The sequence below is a fragment of the Bufo gargarizans genome, chromosome 9 (assembly GCF_014858855.1).
Source record: "Bufo gargarizans isolate SCDJY-AF-19 chromosome 9, ASM1485885v1, whole genome shotgun sequence".
In the NCBI taxonomy this organism is placed as follows: Eukaryota; Metazoa; Chordata; class Amphibia; order Anura; family Bufonidae; genus Bufo; species Bufo gargarizans.
In genome coordinates, this window is record NC_058088.1 from 180,589,381 (window position 1) to 180,609,876 (window position 20,496).

Consider the following 20,496-nt stretch of genomic DNA (forward strand, 5'->3'; position numbering starts at 1 on the left):
GAGAGAAGCTCTTACAGCCTTTGTCTGTGATGGAGCCTGTGGCTGAGTAAAGGCGCCAGCATCTGACATTAAACCAGATGTTGGGAGGTGCCGCTCACACGCAAGGAAAGTACAGCCACATGGGCAGGAGAGCAGGACAGGAGGGGCCTGTATATAGTGTGCCTGCAGGCAGGAATCAGAGCGGGGAGACGCAACCAGGGAAGTGGCATCCAGCAGTCAAAAAGGGGATCTGAAAGGAAACAAGGGGGGGGGGGGGGGAGGAAAGAAATACAGAAAGTGGGAAAAAAGATTAAAAAAACATCCCCAAACTAATAAAAACTCCAATAAAAAGCCGTCTTTTTTCCATCCTCTTCCATTAAGGCCTCATGCACACGACCGTTGTTGTGTCCCGTGTCCGTTGTTCCGTTTTCCGTGATTTTCTGAGGACCCATTGACTTTCAATGGGCCTGTGGAAAACTCGGCTAATGCACCGTTTGTCATCCGCGTCCGTGATCCGTGTTTCCAGTCCGTGAAAAAAATACGACCTGTCCTATTTTTTTCACGGACAACGGTTCGCGGACCCATTCAAGTCAATGGGTCCGTGAAAAAACACAGATGCACACAAGATTGTCATCCGCGTCCGTGCGTCCGTTTTTTTCCTATCATTTGCATGGCAAACAAAACCTAGATTTTTTTTTTACTTTCCTTCATGTTTGGAGATCCTCCAAAAATAAAGGAAGACGCGCGGAAACAAAAACGGACACGGATCACGGAACAACGGAACCCAAAAAAATACTGTTGTGTGCATGAGGCCTAACTGTATCCTTTTCTGGAAAAGTTGGGTGAAAACTGATATACGTTACATGTTGTTGACAAACTTTTCTAGAATCCTGAATGGCAATCCAGCCTGGGGAGGAACCTATACGCTCCTTCCTCAATAATGTCGGGCCTAGAAAAGCTGGGTGGTGGTGTAACTTAATATTCTGGGCTACCACCCCTCACCCCACCCCAGCAACCATGTGCCATTTATAATATCGGTGCCATCTAAAATGGCCTTTACGCAGGGGCATAGCTAATCGTTCCATCACCCAGAGTACACCGCTCTACCCGGTATCTAAAAACCAAGTGGCTTGGTGAGGACCCCCTTCTTGGGCACACGCCCCAGTTGCTCTTAGGTACTACAGGCCAGGTAAGACTGCTACCTCTGCATCCTCTACCTGTATTGACACTTATATAAGTTGTCACCCAGCTTTCCAGGAAACAGATAAAACTAAGTATAATCCGTTTTTAAAGGGGTTAATCCATGATTAATGTAAATTAGACATCATATAGTAAAATGACAATCTCCTTCTAACAAAGCTAGAACCAGCCCCGGACCTCACATGGATCCAGAGATCTCCCCATTCATTGCCCCAACTATTCTGCTAGATTTATTTTAATCTGGTAGATCTGGGGCATGTCCTTTCTGCTGCAGATATGTCCCCATCGCAGCTCAGGGAGAGTGTTCTTCCTGCTGCAGCTCTCTCCCTGTGACTGTCACAGCGTCTAAGGCCTCTTTCACATGGGCGTGTGCGCCCCGTTGCCGTATTGCAGACCGCATTTGCGGATCCGCAATGCACGGGTGCCGTTCCGTGGGCATTCCGCATCACGGATGCGGACCCGTTCACTTCAATGGGTCCGCAAATCCGGAGATGCGGAACGGAAGCACGGAACGGAACCCTACGGAAGCACTACGGAGTGCTTCCGTGAGGTTTTGTCCCGTACATCCGTTCCGCAAAAAGATAGAACATGTCCTATCTTTTTGCAGAACGGCCGGATCGCGGACCCATTCAAGTGAATGGGTCCGCGACCCGCTGCAGCTGCCCCACGGACTGTGCTCGTGCATAGCAGCATGACCACGGGGCGCACACGCCTGTGTGAAAGAGGCCTAAAGGTAGCTATGGATAATGGCGACCACCACAGTGAAGTGGACGGAAAAAATTAAGAAAAAAACATACAGCAGGTGGCGCTATACAGATACATTTTATAGAATAACTCGGTAGATAGGCTACATTTTTAATTGCATGCAATTGCAAAAGTATTCAGATCCAGGTGCTGGTTTGAAAAATTTAGAATATTTTTTATGGGAGAAATGTGAATGCAGGGGGCGACTAGCTGGAACATTTATCAAGAGTGGTGCAAGGAAGAAGTGAGGTTGTTGTCCATAGCAACCAATCAGATTGCTTCTTTCATTGTCAAAATAGTCTTTTAAAAATGAGAGCTGGAATCTGATTGGCTGCTATGGACAACCACTCCCCTTTTTCACTTTTGCTAAGTCTCCCTCAATGGCTGAGACGGATGTTTGACAGGAAGACAAGAGCCAGGACCTATGATAAAGAGGCAAAGGCCGAGATCCAAGAGGGAAAAAACACAGGATTCGAGGCGGCACCAAGACATTAATTGTAACCACATTGGATTGTTTTTGGTAATGGGATGAGAGACACGGTGATACGAGGTCAGCGAATGTTATGATCATCACTGAATGAGACTCAGGAAAGCTTTAGAGAGGGTCCAGCTCGCCGGCGTGTGGTATTAAAGGATAACCGCAGGGTTTGGGGAGGGGTAAGGGGGGGGGGGGATAAAAAAAAAAAAAAAAAGATTCTCAAGAATAACTTAACATAATTTCCATTGCTGGGAAAAATAGTTTCACCACAAACTTCAGCGACGCCTAAAAACCACAGGCCCAGACTGACTAAACGGTGCTTAGGACCATAGCGGCAACCCATCAGGACCATGTGGGGGCAGGTTCGGATTGCCCCACATGTGAATCTTGACAGTCTCTGCCCTCCTATGGTGAGACAGAGGGTGTAGTGCGTGGCTCAGCAACCTCCGGCACTCCAGCTGTTGTAAAACTACAACTCCCAGCATGCACATATGTTCAACTCCCACAGAAGTCAATGGTGCATCCTGGGAGTTGTAGTTTCACAGCAGCTGGAGTGTTCCCAGGTGTAGTGGAGGAAGCTCCATTTTGATGTTTGTTATGCGCCCCCCTCTTCTCTATGTATCCCTCAGTATGTGGTAAGCAGATGACATCTAGAATACGCATGCTGCGCCTTGCTCACTGTCTATCCGCGCCGATGCAGCATAGCTGAATTTGTCAGATGGAGCAGGGCTCTAGCCATGTACAAATAAAGCAGCACAAATTCAGCACTGCTACATCCGAGTGGGTGTACCGCCCCGCCTGTTTTCATGAGATCATGTATTATGTGTCCCTTGCTAAAGCTGCATGACCAAATCCGTAAATACAGAACGCACCTATATACGAGAACCGTCTGACCAATAAGATTCCAACTCTCATTATCTACATCAGGTCTGGGTGTTCACATCTTAGTACAGAAAGTTTACTGACCGGTTAATGCAACTTTCAAATATTCTTTGTATATAATTTACTCACCATTTTCAAGATCTCTGCTTGCTGTCAGCAAATAGGTATATTCTTGTTTGCATCCAGAATCCTGATACCAGCTTCAGGTTTATTACGATTGTTTCCAGCCTTGGCGATTATCTGGATACAGTTTACCTACAGAGATACATTGTAACAATGTGGAAAAGGATAAATATGCGCTGCTGAGGTGTATTATGCAATTGCTGATCGTTAAAGGGTATTCCACTTGTTAAGGGTCCAGTCACACGTCCGTAGTGTCGGATCCGCAATACACCCGGCCGGCACCCCCCATAGAACTGCCTATTCTTGTCCGCAATTGCGGACAAGAATAGGACATGTTCTATTTTTTTGCGGAGCCGCGGCCTGGAAGTTCGGGGCAGCACTCCGGAAATGTGGATGCGGAGAGCACATAGTGTGCTCTCCGCATCTCTTCCGGCCCCATAGAGAATTAATGGGTCTATACCCGTTCCCGATATTGCGGAACGGATGCGGACCCATTTGCGGACGTGTGGATGGACCCTAAAAGTTATGCCCCATCCAAAGGACAAATTCACAAGAACGGGTACCATGTACCCCTTCGGAGCCCCACTTAATTAATGGAGCGGCAGATCGGGCATCCATTCATCTATATGGGAGTCCCGAAAACGTGTTGTACTCAGCTCTCTCCATAACTCCCATAGAGATGAATGATGCAGCGCTGTGCATCCTCGGCCTGCCACTCTGTACATTTCAGGGGGACTCGGAGGGGTATGGGGTACCTATTCTTGTGATCGGTGGGGGTCCCAGCGGTAGGATCTCCACAAATCTAATAGTTTTCCCCTATCTTGTTGACCATGAAAAACTGGAATACCCCTTTAAGGCTTCCTGCACACGAACGTGTGCGCCCCATGGCCGTATTGTGGACTGCATTTGCGGATCCGCAATACATGGGCGCCGTTCCGTGGGCATTCCGCATCACAGATGCGGACCCATTCACTTCAATGGGTCCGCAAATCCGGAGATGCGGAATGGTGTGGAACGAAAGCACGGAATGGAACCCTACGGGAGCACTACGGATAGAACTTGTCCTATCTTTTTGCAGAACGGGCGGATCGCCGTTCGTGTACAATTTGCGGGCCGCAGCGTGGCCACGGGGTGCACACGTTCGTGTACAAGTGGCCTAAAGTAGAGAAAACGCAGATGCGTGTTTTTTTTTGTGGACTCATTGTCTTCAAAGGCTCCGTGGGCCATATTTTGCTGCCATGTATAGGACATGTTCTCTTTCTGTGGAATGGACATATAAATACCGAAACCACATGGATGTCCATTCTGCAAAAGATTGAACTTGTCCTATTCGGTCCAGGGCCCACTGAACATCACACGGACACGTCTTTTGCAGATCCGTATTTTGCAGACTGCAAAATACATACGGTCGTGTGCATGGGGCCTTAGACAGGCCGTCTAGACCTGCACCAGATTTATCACAGGGTCTCAGGCCGGTTGATAAATGCTGATAATAAATGATGATAAACTTTGAGACCGAATTTTACACCAGAACTGCATGTCAACAAAGTTGGTGAAAACCTAGTTGTGCCAAAGTGCTCCGAAATTGCGCCAATCTGCACCACTTTTTAGTAAATCTGGTCGGCACTGTGTTACACCTCCCCAGTGATCAGCAGTGCACTAACGCTATAGCAGCAGTGACCACACTTTTGCCTCTGATTTTATGCTGCTTCTCCATTATCTATCGGGGGAGATAACAGTCGGTCTGCTTTACCTCTGCAATGTGGAATTTCGATGTATCCAATCCTCACTTATCTCTAAAGAAAGTAATATAATCATTTTCTCCAAGATGAAAGGAGGCAATGGAAATGAATAATGGCATAACTAAGGCTGGTGCAATAGTGTTACCATATAGTGAGTTCCCACATAATACTGCTACATTGTGCCTACATAATACTGTCAAATAACGTAGACCACTAGACACGATAGTGCCATACAGTGCCAATATAATAGTGCTATGCACTGCTCTAATAAATGCTGGACAATTCCTAAATGATGCCATATCATGTTCGGTGGTGTCAATTTAACCCATAATCACTAGGCAATTGCCTTTTTTTACCGATTATAACTTAGGGTGGCCGTACACATTTGATGAATGTCGACTGAACCCTCTAATGCTTATGTGGACGGCAGAGGACAAAGGTTCAGAGCAGTGGCCATCTAATGTATATGGGGTCTCCCGACTCTCCCCCGATGGCAGATGTCACGGCAAAGAAGGATCAGACATTTTGAAGTGGATCATCCCCAATCCTTTTGTTCTCAAGGCAGAAAAGCCATCATTGGAGGAGTCTGTCAGCGGATTATTCCACACTCCCTATCGAGAATACATGCCAATCGGCCAAGTGTGCATGTGCATGGAGGGGTCAGAAGCATGTAGCTCAGCCGACCGCTATCTATAATGTATGTCCAGCTTTACCCCACCATTATCGCTATGTGGTTGCCTACTTTGGGCAAAATTACAGACTGCAGCCTGACGGAGCAGGATCGGATTGCCTTAGGTTCAGCTTTAGCTTATTTCCCCTGAGGATAAAGGATCGGCAATGTTAAGTTCCAACCTGCCTAGCTCTTCTCTTCTCCAACTTTTGCCGTTGTGAGTTGACAGGAGGCCTCCATCTACATGAGATGGTTGGCTGGTCCTGCTGAAATCAGTGGGTTCAGCCTCCAACCTGTAAACTTTGCCTCCCCCCGCACAATAGATACAGAACTGGTTAATTTTTTATTTTATTTTTCACACAAATAAAGTTGACTTTGGTTGAAAAGGAGCATTTACTGGGTGATAGGAAGGGTTTGTCTTATTTTGTTGGCAGCTATTTCCCATCATTTCATCATAGCTATGTATGCATGGTCAAGCGTGCGTGTTTATTTCAATGGGGAGAAGGCCCATGGGCACAAAGGGTTTGAAGTCAACATACCCAATCCATTTGTGCCCTCCACCTCTAGAAGATGGTCAAAGGACAACATACTCATTATGTAGACGGTTTCTCCTGAAATTGGTGCATTCGGCTTATGGTTCCCTATTATTACAAAATTAAAGTGGTTGCCTCATCTCATACATTGGTGACACATTGATAGGATATGCCACCAATGTCAGATAGGTGCAGTTCCCCTCCTATATTCACAACGGGACCCCCAATGTGAAGAAGGGTCGGACTGGCCCACCAGAGTACAAGAGGATCCTCCAGCAGGCCCAAGCTATACGATAATAGAGCCCTGGTAAAACAGGGCACTTAAGGGTAGGCCCTCAGAATCCTTTCCTCTGATGGGCCCATTCACCATTATGGGAGTTCCAAAAATAGCCGAACTCCGGCTCAGCTATTTCCGGCAGTCCCATAGCGGTGAACGGAGAGGTGGCCATACATGCACACTGCTCTCCATTCACTTCTATGGGAGCTCCAAAAGTAAACCAGCATGCACATGCGCGCCCACCTCTCTATTCAACGTCATGGGACTGCCAGAATAGCCAAGTCAGTGTTGGGCTATTTTCATAACTCCCATTGTGGTGAATGGAGGGTGGCCGCGCTTGCTTGGTGGGCTCTCCTTTACTGTAAGGGGGCCTGTTCTGGAGAAAGAAGCTGGACCCAGAAGTGGGACCCGCATCTATCTGGCATTGGTGGCATATCCTAGCAATATGCCACCAATGTTTGAAAAGAGAAAACCCCTTTAAGTTGGTTATATTAGGGAACCATAGCTAGAACCAGGGCTGGTGTTGGGGGGCAAACTGGGCAATTGCCCAGGGCCCCCATTGTCTAAGGGGCCCCCTGCTTCAGTGCTGCTGTTCAGCTAAGCGTCCCAGCTGCACTTTACTTTACAATGCAGTGTACGGTCTCCTCCTTCACATATAAGAGAAATCATTACCACAGTGCTGACAGGACCTGCCATAATGTCAGATGCAGGAGGCAGAGCTCAGCAGAGAAGAGGGGATGAAGGACCTGCGATTACCTCACCATCATGTGACCAAAACAGGAGGCGGAGCTCAACAGAGAAGAGGGGATGAAGGACCTGCGATGACCTCACCATCATGTGACCAGAACAGGAGGCGGAGCTCAGCAGTGCAGTAAAGTATCGAAGAAGAAGAAGACCAGCCATGTATGTGAAGAAGGATGGATTCAATGTAAGTGACAGGAAAATGCTGGGAGTTGTAGTTCTATCCTCTTATACCTCCTCTTATGTAATATCAGAGTACATTACAAGAGGAGGTATGAGGAGAGGACTGCAACTCCCAGCATGCCCAGCTTGTTATGTAATATCAGAGTACATTACAAGAGGAGGTATAAGAGGAGAGGACTACAACTCTTAGCATGTCCAGGCCATTATTATATAATATCAGGGTACATTACAACACCCTGGATATGCTGGGAGTTGTATACCTCCTCTTATAATTGACTCTTATATAATAACTGCTTAGACATGCTGGGAGTTGTAGTCTTATCTTATACCTCCTCTTGTAATGTACTCTGATATTACATAATAACGGCTTAAACATGCTGGGAGTTGTAGTCCCATCCTCTTAAACGTCCCCTGTAATGTGCTCTGATATCAAATAATAGACATGCTGGGAGTTATAGTCCTCTCCTGTTATACCTCCTGCAGTAATGTGCTCTGAATTAGGGCCGGGACGATGGATAGGAGAGGGTAGTCATCAGCCTAGGGTGCCACTTCGCTACCCTTAAAGGGGTGCACACTTATGGCGGTCCAACTTCACAAGCCTCAGGCCGCTAGGCCTCAAGCCTGTGAGGTATTAGAACAGAGCAAGAAGCCGCAACCTCCTGCTCTGGGTCTCGCATGATGACGTCATCACGTGAGACCCGGAGCAGGAGCGGTGATGTCATTGGGACTGCATACATCAGGACGCAGCAACACAAGCCACAGATAAAACTGTGGTCTGCATCGCAGACTGCGGCGGGGGGACGGGAGGGTTGTTGTTTTTTTATACAAAATGTCCATACTGCTGGGGGCACCAGGGATGGGGGGAAGGAGATCATTAGATATACCTGGCACTACTGGGGAGGAATGGAGGAGCATTATATACATACTGGCACTACGGTGGAACATTATATATATATATATATATATATATATATATAGTGGCACTATAGGGGGAAGCATTATATATTGGAACTAGTGGGGGGCACTACAGGGGGAGATTAGAGCCACTAGGAGCAGTACTGTAGGGGCGTTATTATTATTTGACGCAATATGAAGGGCATTGCTACTAATGGGGTCTATCTTGGGGGGTATTATCACTATTTGGGGCACCATTACTAATGAGGGCAGTCTGGGTGTATAGTATAGTGTTTGTGGACATGGCGGGAGCACAACAGGCACAGTATTGGGGGTAGCTTCAAGAGGTTCTCCGGGTTTTTTCATATTGATGACCGGGTCATCAATATTAGATCGGCGGGGTCTGACACCCAGCACTCCCGACGATCAGCTGTTTGGGGAGACAGCGGGCACTGTGCGCACGCGCCGTCTCCCTTCTCTCTTCCTGCTCTGCTGCTATATGTCTATGGGGCAGCAGCAGTGAACAGCTCGCGCCGTCTCTTCAATCAGCTGATCGGCGGGGGTGTCGGACTGTGATTTTAGCACATTATTACAAGATGTGGGCCCCCTGTTTTGATTTTGCCCAGGGCCACATTTTGTCTAAAACCGGCCCTGGCTAGAACATACCAATTTTGGCGGGACCAGCCCACTACCTAATGAGTATGTTGCCCCTTGACCGAGGGGAAAGAAGGATTGTGCATGTTGACTTCAAACCCTTTGCGCCCTATGGGCCTTCTCCTCCCCCCGTTGGAATAAACACGCACACTTGACCACGCATACATAAGCTATGATGGAATTGTGGGAAATAGCTGTCAGCGAAAGGGGCGGCGTGGCGTGTGGATGGTGGGCTTCGTAGAAAGCAGTCAGTCTTGATGACCTGCCCTCAGCATGTATAATGCACTCTACCAAAACCCCTTTTGTTTTTTTGATAAGGGTTCAGGTTAAAAATAGTGTCCCCCCGCCATGACTGTGCATGCATAAGCCGCCTAGTGTTGTAGAGCCCCGGCGGCTGCCACCGCTGCCGCCATTCATAGCTGCCCACTTTTTGTACTGTAAATGTTGCTTTTACTAATTGGAGACTAGTTCCAGCAAAAGCAATTATCATCAAGTGCATTACAGGCATCAGTTGTGGTCCAGGTATAATAAAAGCTGTGTTTCCCTAAGAGCAGCTGCGGTGGCAGCAAAGGTTTTAGCGGGGAGGGCAGTCATTCCTGTCAGCGGCTCCATTCCCCTCACGGCTAAGGAGGTGAAAAATCCATGAGAACATTTTTGTGCAACATGATCACTAACCCACATCCCCTTCCTTTCTGATTCACTAGTCTGCAAGTCCGTGGCTAACCCCTTCCATGCCAGAAACGGTTTATAGAACCGGGCCACGTAGAAAACGCTCACATGGGGGGGGGGGGGGCTTATCTCCATTATGTATTCCAGGCAGGTACCTAATTACTAATGCCAGGTTTAATTCCTCATCATTTTCAAGATCTCTACTTTACAGTCAGACATTATCCTAGCGTAGTCTTGCTTTCTCACAGCTGCAGTTTGTTACAATGGACCAGTGTCCAAAACAAAGAAGGGGGGGGGATATCGGCTTGTCTTCTGGAAAATTTCCAAAATTCTAAATTTCCTAAATTTGAGAATTTTGAGTTAGTGAAGGGGTCCCCCATTCAGAATTTGCTCATCTGTTAGAGCGGAGAGTGAACACGTAGGAGAGGAAATGATATCCCCATGCGCTGCCAGAGGCTGCACACCTCGTCATAAATTAGGCGTAACCTCCAGCAGTCCGTACACCTAAACTGAAATCTACGCCAGTTAGGTTTAGATTTAGGTCTCCTTTAAACTGGCTTAGGTCTCTTTCACACGTCCGGTTTTTTTTAACGCTTACGGGCCGTTTTTTGAGTTTCGTATACGGAACCATTCATTTCAATGGTTCCGCAAAAAAAACTAAATGTACTCCGTATGCATTCCGTTTCCGTATTTCTGTTTTTCAGTTCCGTTGAAAGAGAGAACAGGTCCTATTATTGCCCGCAAATCACGTTCCGTGGCTTTATTCAAGTCAATAGGTCTTTAAAAAACAAAACACACACGGAAATGCATCCGTATGTCTTCCGTATCCGTTCAGTTTTTGCGGAACCATCTATTGAAAATGTTATGCCCAGCCCAATATTTTCTATTAAATTACTGTATACTGTATATGCCATATGGAAAAACAGAACAGAAACGGAAACACAACGGAAACAAAAAATGGAACAACGGATCCGTGAAAAACGTACTGCAAAACACTGTAAAAGCCAAACGGTCGTGTGAAAGAGGCCTTAGGCTCAATTCACACGTCCGTGGTGTGTTGCAGATCCGCAACACACCCGGCCGGCACCCCTATAGAAATGCCTATTCTTGTCCGCAGCTGTGGACAAGAATAGGACATGTTCTATCTTTTGCGGAGCTGCGGACCGGAAGATCGGGGCCGTGCTCCGCAAATGCGGATGCGGACAGCACGCTGTGTGCTGCCCGCATCCATTCCGTCCCCATAGAGAATGAATGGGTCCGCACGGATGCGGACCCATTTGCGGATGTGTGAATGTAGCCTTAAAGGAATATAAATATAGGGGAGGACTGGCCCCGCCACTCCCCATTGTTGCCACGCTCCTAGCGCAGAGGAAAAACACTAGCGGCATTTAAAACCGTCACCAATACTGTGTTTGCATCTTTTTTTATGCCAGAAAACTGGCGTGGGGGCAATGATGAATTCCCCCCCATAGAGTGTGTCTCTCACTGTGGAGGACCCAGCCTGTCTGTGCTTTATATTGATTTCAGTGAGAGCCATGTAATGCTTCACTTGCCCTGTGGTGGCGCTGCAGGGGAAACAAACACTTTCTGCTGAGATCTCCTTTAGAGGTTTATAGTTGAGGAATATACGTGTAGCTGCGGGTCCTTTTACCTTGGAGGGACCTTTCTGTCAAAAACTGGACAACCCCTTTAACGGAAGCCTCACCATTGAATGCTTTCTTATCTTGGAGGGACCTTTTCTATCAAAAAGTGGACAACCCCTTTAACAGAAGCCTCTCTATTGTATGTTAGGGAACTGTATTCACAGAGATTGCCTTTTATATACCTACGGGTATCAGTCAAATCTCTTATTTTACAAGTGGTAGTAATTTGAATAGCAGAAATCATATTGCCCATGGCTGTTCTTCTTGGCTCCATCGCCAGAGTAAACCGGCGCCTGCAATCTGTCAATGGAAAGAGTAGAAGGCAGTCATGATGTCCTGAAGGCATTCGTGGGTAAGACATAAGCTCCATAAACAGCAACTGTATCCTGTTGCAGGGAGAACAATGGTAGGGAAAGTAATGCCCTAGTTAAAGGGGTTGTTCAGGATTAGAAAAACATGGCTGCTTTCTTCCAGAAACAGAAACAGCACCATCCATGTCCAAAGTTGGTGTGTGGTATTGCATCTCATCTCCATTGAAGTAAATGGGTCTTAGCTGCAATACCACATGCAACCTACAGGCAGGGGTGGTGCTGTTTTTGGAAGGAGCCTGCCACATTTTTTTGTAATCCTGGACAATCACATTTCTGTAGTGACGGTTCATAAAACTTTTGATGAATGTATTTCCACGCAGTAGGAAAAGGTCAGGAATATTACCCATCATGACAAATGATTCCGATTAAGATTATAAATAAAAGTGACGTCATCCATCTCCTGATGCGAGGATAGCACTTCATCCTGTCAAATAAAAATACTTTACAGGCAGAGCAGCTTAAATGATATATAGCTGGACTTAAAAAGATCTCCCCCACATCCGATATTTCACCGGATCGGGTCTTTAAAGGGGTTTTCCCAGCGCCGCACTTGTGTCCATGGTCTGTTTCTGGTATTGCAGCTCGGCCATGTTGGCTTGGAAGGAGATGCACTGCAATAGCAGACACAGAGCATGACCAAAAGCGGTCCTCTTTCTAAAAAAATAAATAAAATAAAAAAGCAAAGAAAATTTTTCGAATGTTTTTTCGACACCCCTTTAAAATTAAAGTGTAATTCCACATGCAAGACTTCACCATTCCCATCTACATAAACATTTATGAATCTTTGTAAATTCTCTAGTTTTCCTACTTTTTTGTGCTGATTTAGCTATATTAGGTCTTTAGCGCAAATCGCATCCAAAACTCTCACCGTTGCATATACTGTACAGTAGTCAGTGGCTTAGCTCCGCCCACTGTCAGACATGTGACCTAACAGTTTAGCCTGTGAGGTCAGTCATCTGATCTGCCATCGCGGTATCACATGATTGGGGATGAGCTGCAATACCAGCTGTAAACAGATGAGGAGCTGTTTCTTGTAGATTATAGCATGGCTACTTTCCTCCAAGAACAGCACCACCCCTGACCACAGGTGGGGTCGGGTACTGCAGTTCAGCCACATTCACTTCAACAGAGCTAAGCTGAAATACCACGCAAAACCTTTGGATAGGTGTGGCGCTGTTTCTTTAGGTCCCCAGGTATATGTGGACCATGGGGCGACATAGTGGGGTCTACTGTCTCCCCAACCTTTAGCTCTACAAATACAGAACATATTAACCCGTATGCTACGGTTTGCCAGGGGCAGATACCAGCCATAGTAGGAAATGTTATAGTCATTTTGCCACCAAAGCAAACGGGGGAGGCTATGTATAATATAGCACACACCTTAAAGGGGTTGTCCGCTTTCGACAATTCCTCCATGATGGCTTGATGGGAGAGTCCTTTGACAATAAGTTGATTGCAACGTTTTCATGGATCCCCAGTCACCAGCTCTAATCTGTTAGGAAACCTGGCAGTAAGTGTTCTGCTTCCCTGCAGCGCCACCACAGGGGAAATGAAGCATTACACAGTGCTTATTCACATCAATAGGATGTCTGTGTAATGCAGAGCAGGACAGGTCCTCCAGAGCAAGAGACGCTCTTTGTAACCGCTCTCTACTCTGGCCAAGAGATGGACCCCCTCTATTAAAGGAGTCGGGCCATCTCATACATTGGGGGCACATCACTAGGATATGCCCCCAATGTCTGATAGATGCTGGGACCCGCACTCTAGAATGGAGTCCAAAAAGTGGAGGAGAGCGGGCTGCACATGCACAGCCGCCCTTCATTCATTTCTATGGGACTACTGAAAATGCCAACCAGACATTGGGGGCATAAACTAGAAGTGGACAATTACATTACTAGTAGTATATCCCAGAGCAGGCATGCTCAACCTGCGGCCCTCTAGCTGTTGCAAAACTACAACTCCCAGCATGCCTGAACAGCCTACAGCAGGGCTGGCCAACCTGTGGCTCTCCAGCTGTTGTAAAACTACAACTCCCACCAGGCCCTGCTGTAGGCTGATAGCTGTAGGCAGACTGGGCATGCTGGGAGTTGTAGTTTTGCAACAGCTGGAGAGCCACAGGTTGGCCATCCCTGGCCTACAGCTATCAGCCTACAGCAGGGCATTCTGGGAGTTGTAGTTTTACAACAGCTGGAGGGGCGCAGGTTGAGCATCCCTGTTCTAGAGTAGTCCTTATTTCCAAAGGGCTTTGGAAAATTTCCATAAAGGAGGTGCAGGACTTAAAAAGTCTTGAAGGTTACAATAATAGGAAACGTTTTATAAGTCGCTACACTTTTGCATGTCTTCAAATATCTTCTGTCGCCTCTCCTGACATGTCTGCTTTAGGCTACTTTCACACTGGTGTTTTGGCTTTCCGTTTGCGAGATCCGTTCAGGGCTCTCACACGCGGTCCAAAACGGATCAGTTTTGACTTAACGCATTCTGAATGGAAAAGGATCCGCTCAGAATGCATCAGTTTGCCTCCGTTCCGTCTCCATTCCGCTCTGGAGGCTGCCTGCAGCGGTTTTCTGTCCGTCCTGGTATGCGGAGCGAGACGGATCCGTCCTGACACACAATGTAAGTCAATGGGGACAGATACGTTTTCTCTGACGCAATAGAAAAAAGATCCGTCCCCCATTGACTTTCAATGGAGTTCATGACGGATCCGTCATGGCTATAGAAGACATAATGCAACCGGATCCGTTCATGATTGTATTATTGTAACGGAAGCGTTTTTGCAGATCCATGACGGCCTTCTGGCTAAGATCAAGTGTAGTCTGCTACTTGCATCCCCCCTGTAATAACAATTCTGTAGCATCTATTCTTATGATTCTATGTTGTGCCGTTCCTCCATTATTCCTACTAGATGTTATGAATGAATTACCATAAAGGTCTAATCCAGGCATCCTCAAACTGCGGCCCTCCAGCTGTTGTAAAACTACAACTCCCACAATGCCCTGCTGTAGGCTGATACCTGTAGGCAGTTCGGGCATGCTGGGAGTTGTAGTTTTGCAACAGCTGGAGGGCCGCAGTTTGAGGATGTCTGGTCTAATCCAATCAGAGTTCAGTTTTCCGCTCTGACACTGCGCTTTGATTGGTTGCCATTTACAGCGAGGCCTGTTCTTCTGTCACTCAGTTTTGCTCCACGGGGCCCAATGTGTCAGACCCCATAGGTCTAAGTAGACCTCTACCAGTCATTATCCCGCATTTTGGTCATGGTTTACGATTAGTTATTGCTGCCCGTATTTTTACAGCATGCAGGTCGTTACATCATCCTCCATGTCTCCTACGCGAGGTGGTTCATGCGAGCGCCACGCTGTGTTAATTTGCAAAATCCTCGGAGAGACCCATTAGAATTAGCTTATTTTTCCTCACCTGTCATCGTCCGCTATCGGATTTCCAGTTTATTTTCCACTGGAGCTGTTAATTAATTAAATGGCGGATCTGGTGACGGGTTAAAGAAGGGGGGGATGCCTGCGAAAGGACGCATTATACCCTCATTGCCTTCAAGAGAATAATAAACAGTGAAATACACTCCCATAGCGCGGGGCCCGGCCTCTGTTTATTTTTAGATTTGGGGGAAGATTTATAGTTTTCTTTTCCTCTCATAGGACCCGCACCCTCATGACAACAAAAGCTTGCCTTAAAAAGCTATAAATAGTACGTGTAACCCTTTTCCGCCATGTTGTATTGCCCTCAGCCCCTGCTCTGGGGTTCGGTGTCACAGTTATTCCACAAGCCGTCTCACTGGGGTGTTGTACTGAAGCGATAATTCCTAAGGATTAGCCATTATTTATAGAGTCGAAGTGTTAACATAGCCGAGTCGAATAGCTACACTTTCAAGGCATTACCGTTTTATACACCAAAAATCTCTCACGCAGAACGTCCCCGTAGTATTGTACAGGTACGGAAATCCTTTCAGCGCCCTCAACCTTAACCCCATGGCTGTTCCTTTAAAAAAACAAAACACCAAGTCGAGTAAAGACCACACACGTAAAAAGGGAAGAAAAAAAATATGTATTATGTTTATTTCATAAAGCAAAAAAAAACTTTATTTGGTGCAAGGTCCAATTATCCGGCCATAAAGAGCAGCTGTCATGGTTAAAATAGCCTAAGGTTATTTCACACTTCTTGTAATTATGGCGTTACATCATACTCTGAAAAAATTTGTGGATTTATAATCGGGTTCATTCTGTGTTCACTGGATTTTCCATTTTGGTTAAATTTGCCAGAGTTGGTAAAGTTGCGCTGTGCTATACATTGGCTTGAATTTTCGATATCGCCACCCAGTGGCCAATATATGATACTGCAAGTGCAGATGTGAAATGTATTTCTCTTCCAGTATTGATCCACAATACTGCAGGTTTGCTTGTTTCCATTTGTCACCTTCCATCCTTGGTGTATCTTTGGCAGATAGGTTCCCGGTCTACATAGCTACCATGTCATACTGGACTGTGGCTTCTGCACTTTTAAAATCCAGGTTTGGATCCTGAAATTCTCACTTTTCTTATGCTGCTTATCCACTCGTGGTTGCTGGTGGGATCCATCATCTGCATTGGGTTCTTCAGCTGCCAGGCACTCTGGTAGTGCCTCATGGCCTAACCAGTTAGTCTAGTTCCAGTGATAAGTCCAAGCCTTCATGCAATAAGACGTTGGGGAATACATTTATAAAAAAAAAACGGGTTTCCATTATTGTGCTGTGGACTAGCGGTCGTGGCCTATGGCAGAGTGCTGAAGCTATAGTGGTCCTAACACTTACAAACTTCTACGTTATGGATCAGACCCTACTAAATCTACCTTACCTTTCCTGGTTGGTCTGCTTATTAATAAGAGATTCATCCCTGGATGTTAAGGTCTCATTCAGTCCACAAGATATAGCTTTGACCTAAAGTGGAGGACCACATAAGTTACATCTGCCTTGAAATAAGGGACTATCTTAGGTACATCTGCCTTGAAGTAGAGGACTATCATAGCTACACATTACTTTAAGTGGAGGATTGTATTAGCTACATCTGCCTCAAAGTGAAGGACTATCTTAGCTACATGTTACTTGACATGGAGGACTATCTTAGATACATGTGACTTGAAGTGAAGGACTAACTTAGCTATATCTGACTTGAAGTGGAGAACTTTCTTAGCTATATCTGACTTGAAGTGGAGAACTTTTTTAGCTATATCTGACTTGAAGTGGAGAACTTTCTTAGCTATATCTGACTTCAAGTGGAGAACTTTCTTAGCTACATCTGACTTCAAGTGCAGGACTATCTTGCTATATCTGACTTGAAGTGGAGGACTATCTTAGCTACATCTGACTTAAGTGAAGGAGTATCATAAATAGATCTGCATTAAAATTGACTACTTTGTTAACTACATCTGACTTGTGGAGGACTATGCTACATCTGACTTGAAGGGAACACTATCTTAGATAGAGCTTGTATAAAGTGGAGTACTATAGTAGCTATATCTGCCCCAGAGTGTACTATGTTACTAGAGTGGAGTACTGTTTTATGAAGTTTAGTTCTTTGTTACCTACATCTGCCATAAAGTGGCGGGCTATCTGGGCTAGCAGGGGTCTATATTAGCTACATCTGCTTTTAGGGAGCCCCATTGTTCCTACAGACCTACTAGCACAGCTTTGACCAGAGTTAAAAGGAGCTTTGGGTATGGAACTTGGCCTCCTGAAGAATGAACTTTGGGAGATGTTCTTACTATTTATTGCAAAATACCTAGAGTATTAGGTTAGCTATTTATATTAATATTCTTGGGGTAAAGAACTTATTGTGTATTAAAATAAAAATCTAATGTCAGCCATTCTGAGTGGAGCATTAGAGAGTTATTAGTTTTTCAGTAGGAGGGGGCATTATGAATGCTGGCCAAGATCAGGGAGTCTTAACTCACCCCTGCTCAGCCTCATAAAGCAGCGAGGAAGGAAAACCTTCTCTGCAGCTCATAACACTTACATTATAACTCCATCGGTGCAGACTATGGAATTCAATATAACACTCGTTGGACTCGAAGCTGGAAGCATTTAGTGAAGGCAACGTTGTTTCCCAGAGGATGGATCCTTCCAACTTTTAATATGGAATGTAATGTATGCGATGGATGTAATATGGCTACATAAAGCCATACACAGCGAGAAGTTTACCGACACCTACATATCCCTATCATCAGACTGCTCCCGTCCCCCCGAACTCTCTTGGTGGGCTTTCTAATAAGACAGGTTTGATTTACACTGTCCTATTAACAGTCTGCTTGCCACTTTAAAGGAATTGTAGAAGAATAAATAGAAAGGTTCATTTTGGGGGGCTGGTTTTCTGAAAACAGCACCACCCTTCTCAGAGGTTGTGTCTGGTATTGCAGCTCAGGACCATGCAAGTGAATGAGGCAGAGCTGAAGTACCGTGCATAGCCCATTTCAATAACTAGACTTTCAAGCGACTCCCTTACGTAAGAGTCCTCGCTAGTTATGCCAGTCGTGGTCTATTCTGCTTCACTGTCCCATCTTGGTTTTCTGTGACAGTATCTATCCATCTAGTAAGTGGTTGTTCTTCTTCTCCTTTTCATGTCAAACATATATTTCTCCAATTTGTAGCTGTTACACTCCAAGAGCTAATCAGGAGCATGAGTTATACGATATTCTCATAAAAGTGCCATGGAATGTGCCACATGATACTTCTCAGCCTATGGGCCTAACCTCGAGTTCTGTAATTAGTACTACTAGACAACATCCTGATGATTGAAAGATTAAGACTCTATTCAGTAGGTGACACAGCACCCACCAACGTAGTTTTATAAGGGTATTGAAGACCTACTACAAAGTTTCCAAAAGACAAAGGGAAATATAATTTGGGAGAAAAATCTAATTACTAGTGCCTTGATTGGATTCTTAGCTTCATGCCAGTTCATCATGGCAAAGAGACTGACTGATGCTAGGCACCACATCCCCAGTACCCGGTCTGCTTCATATTATAAAGGTGTTCAAGACCTGATGGGGCTTGACTGTACTCAAACCAGACATATTTCTTAGAGCATTATTAATCAGATTTTTTGAAAAATTTACTTTCAGACATGATTATGTAGTATATAAGTTTTTATTCACAGTCATAACTATTTGGTACTTAGTTTGAAAGTTCTCAATCTAACAATGGTGCCTCCTTGAGGCCACTATGTAAACATGTCCCTTATTGTGAGCAATGGTCCTGGTTTTCCAAATGTTGATATCTTCTGGATGGATCACCTTTGATGGTTTGGTATTTGCATGGGACAATGTTCTTATAGAACGGCAAGAGTTGATGTCCATGTAGATGCCTTCCGTAACAGCATGTGTTTTGCTTTTGGGAATGGTAGCCCCAAATTGAGCCTCTTTTCTGCCGGAGCTCTGGTTGACATTGTCATTCCTCTCTCCGTATCCTGACTGTGAATAATATGTATCATATGTTAAGTTCAGACAACTGACACTGCTTTGCACAAACCTTCAGGAACTGAGAGATAACATGATGCTCAGGGAGTCTTGGGATATAGACCATTATCCCGGGAGGGGGGAAACCTGGAGACATGATGTCATGGTTTATGTTGTGGGCATCGAATTCCAATTCCATTTGCTGAACGTTGTAACAAGGTTTTGTGTAATATAGGTAAAAGGGAGGTAACCGGGAGCTCTTCAAGATGCCTCAGTTTTATGTTTTCATGTATTGATTGCATTAACGCAATAGGGGCAACTTTTTGCTCAATTTTTGTGTATACGGCGAGCTTACAAACATAGTGTGAACATAGACCTATTCTGCATGAAGTTCAAAGTTGTAAAGTCTTCCTTAAAGGGCTATTCCCATTATTTAATACATGATCAGTGGTAGTCTGACCTCCAGTAATCTGAGACATCAGTTTTTTTAGCAGTGCAATTTATATATAATGGTTGCAAGATGTCCTCTGTCGAATAAGAGTCATCTGTGTATTGATGGTACATACATAGTCATAGAATATGCAGGGTGGTGTATGTACTGTACATCGCTCTTTTATACCAATACTGTGGAAGCATGTCAAGTGGGATGCGGTACACGGTGTACTGAACATCTGATGATTTGTATACATGCTCAGCGCAACAAATTATAGAAGAATCTTTTTTTTAATGGAAATAACAAAGGAATTATAACAATCGTGTAAAAAGAATGTCATCCGAGGGCACTTTTTTTTTTTTTTTTGCTTTGTACGTCGAGCTAAACCATATTACAGGAAATTAATGTACTCGGGCTCCAGCTCAAGTTTCATGCTAATTCTTTTTCGTGTATCTGAAACAAAGAAAATTAATGTCCGTTACATAAGAATGTGACATGTACCGAGCCAAAACTGCTGCCCTCTGCTGGCGGAAATGAAATAATTTCGGGAAGTTGTATAGGGCTTATGCAGTATTCATTGAAGTGTAAGGCCGGGTTAAAACTGATATTTATCTTATTATTATTATTATTATTATTATTATTTCACATATAATTTGCAAAAAAAAATAAAAAATAAAAAAGGGATAAAAAATTATTTAAGAACTATAAAAGAATAAATATCGCAAACAATAATAATTATATGAAAACATTATTACATGAATAGAATTATATTATATTATACTATACATCATATAATGTAGTATATTATAGTGTAGTTTAACAAGTCAGTTGTAGATTTTTATCGAT

General features: G+C 45.0%; 1 protein-coding gene across 2 annotated transcripts in view; it reads left to right on the forward strand.

Moving 5' to 3' along the window:
- The window catches only part of PRRX2 (paired related homeobox 2), a 36,840-nt gene that overhangs the window by 7,636 nt on the left and 8,708 nt on the right, over positions 1–20,496 (forward strand). The gene's annotated exons all lie outside the window — the stretch shown is intronic.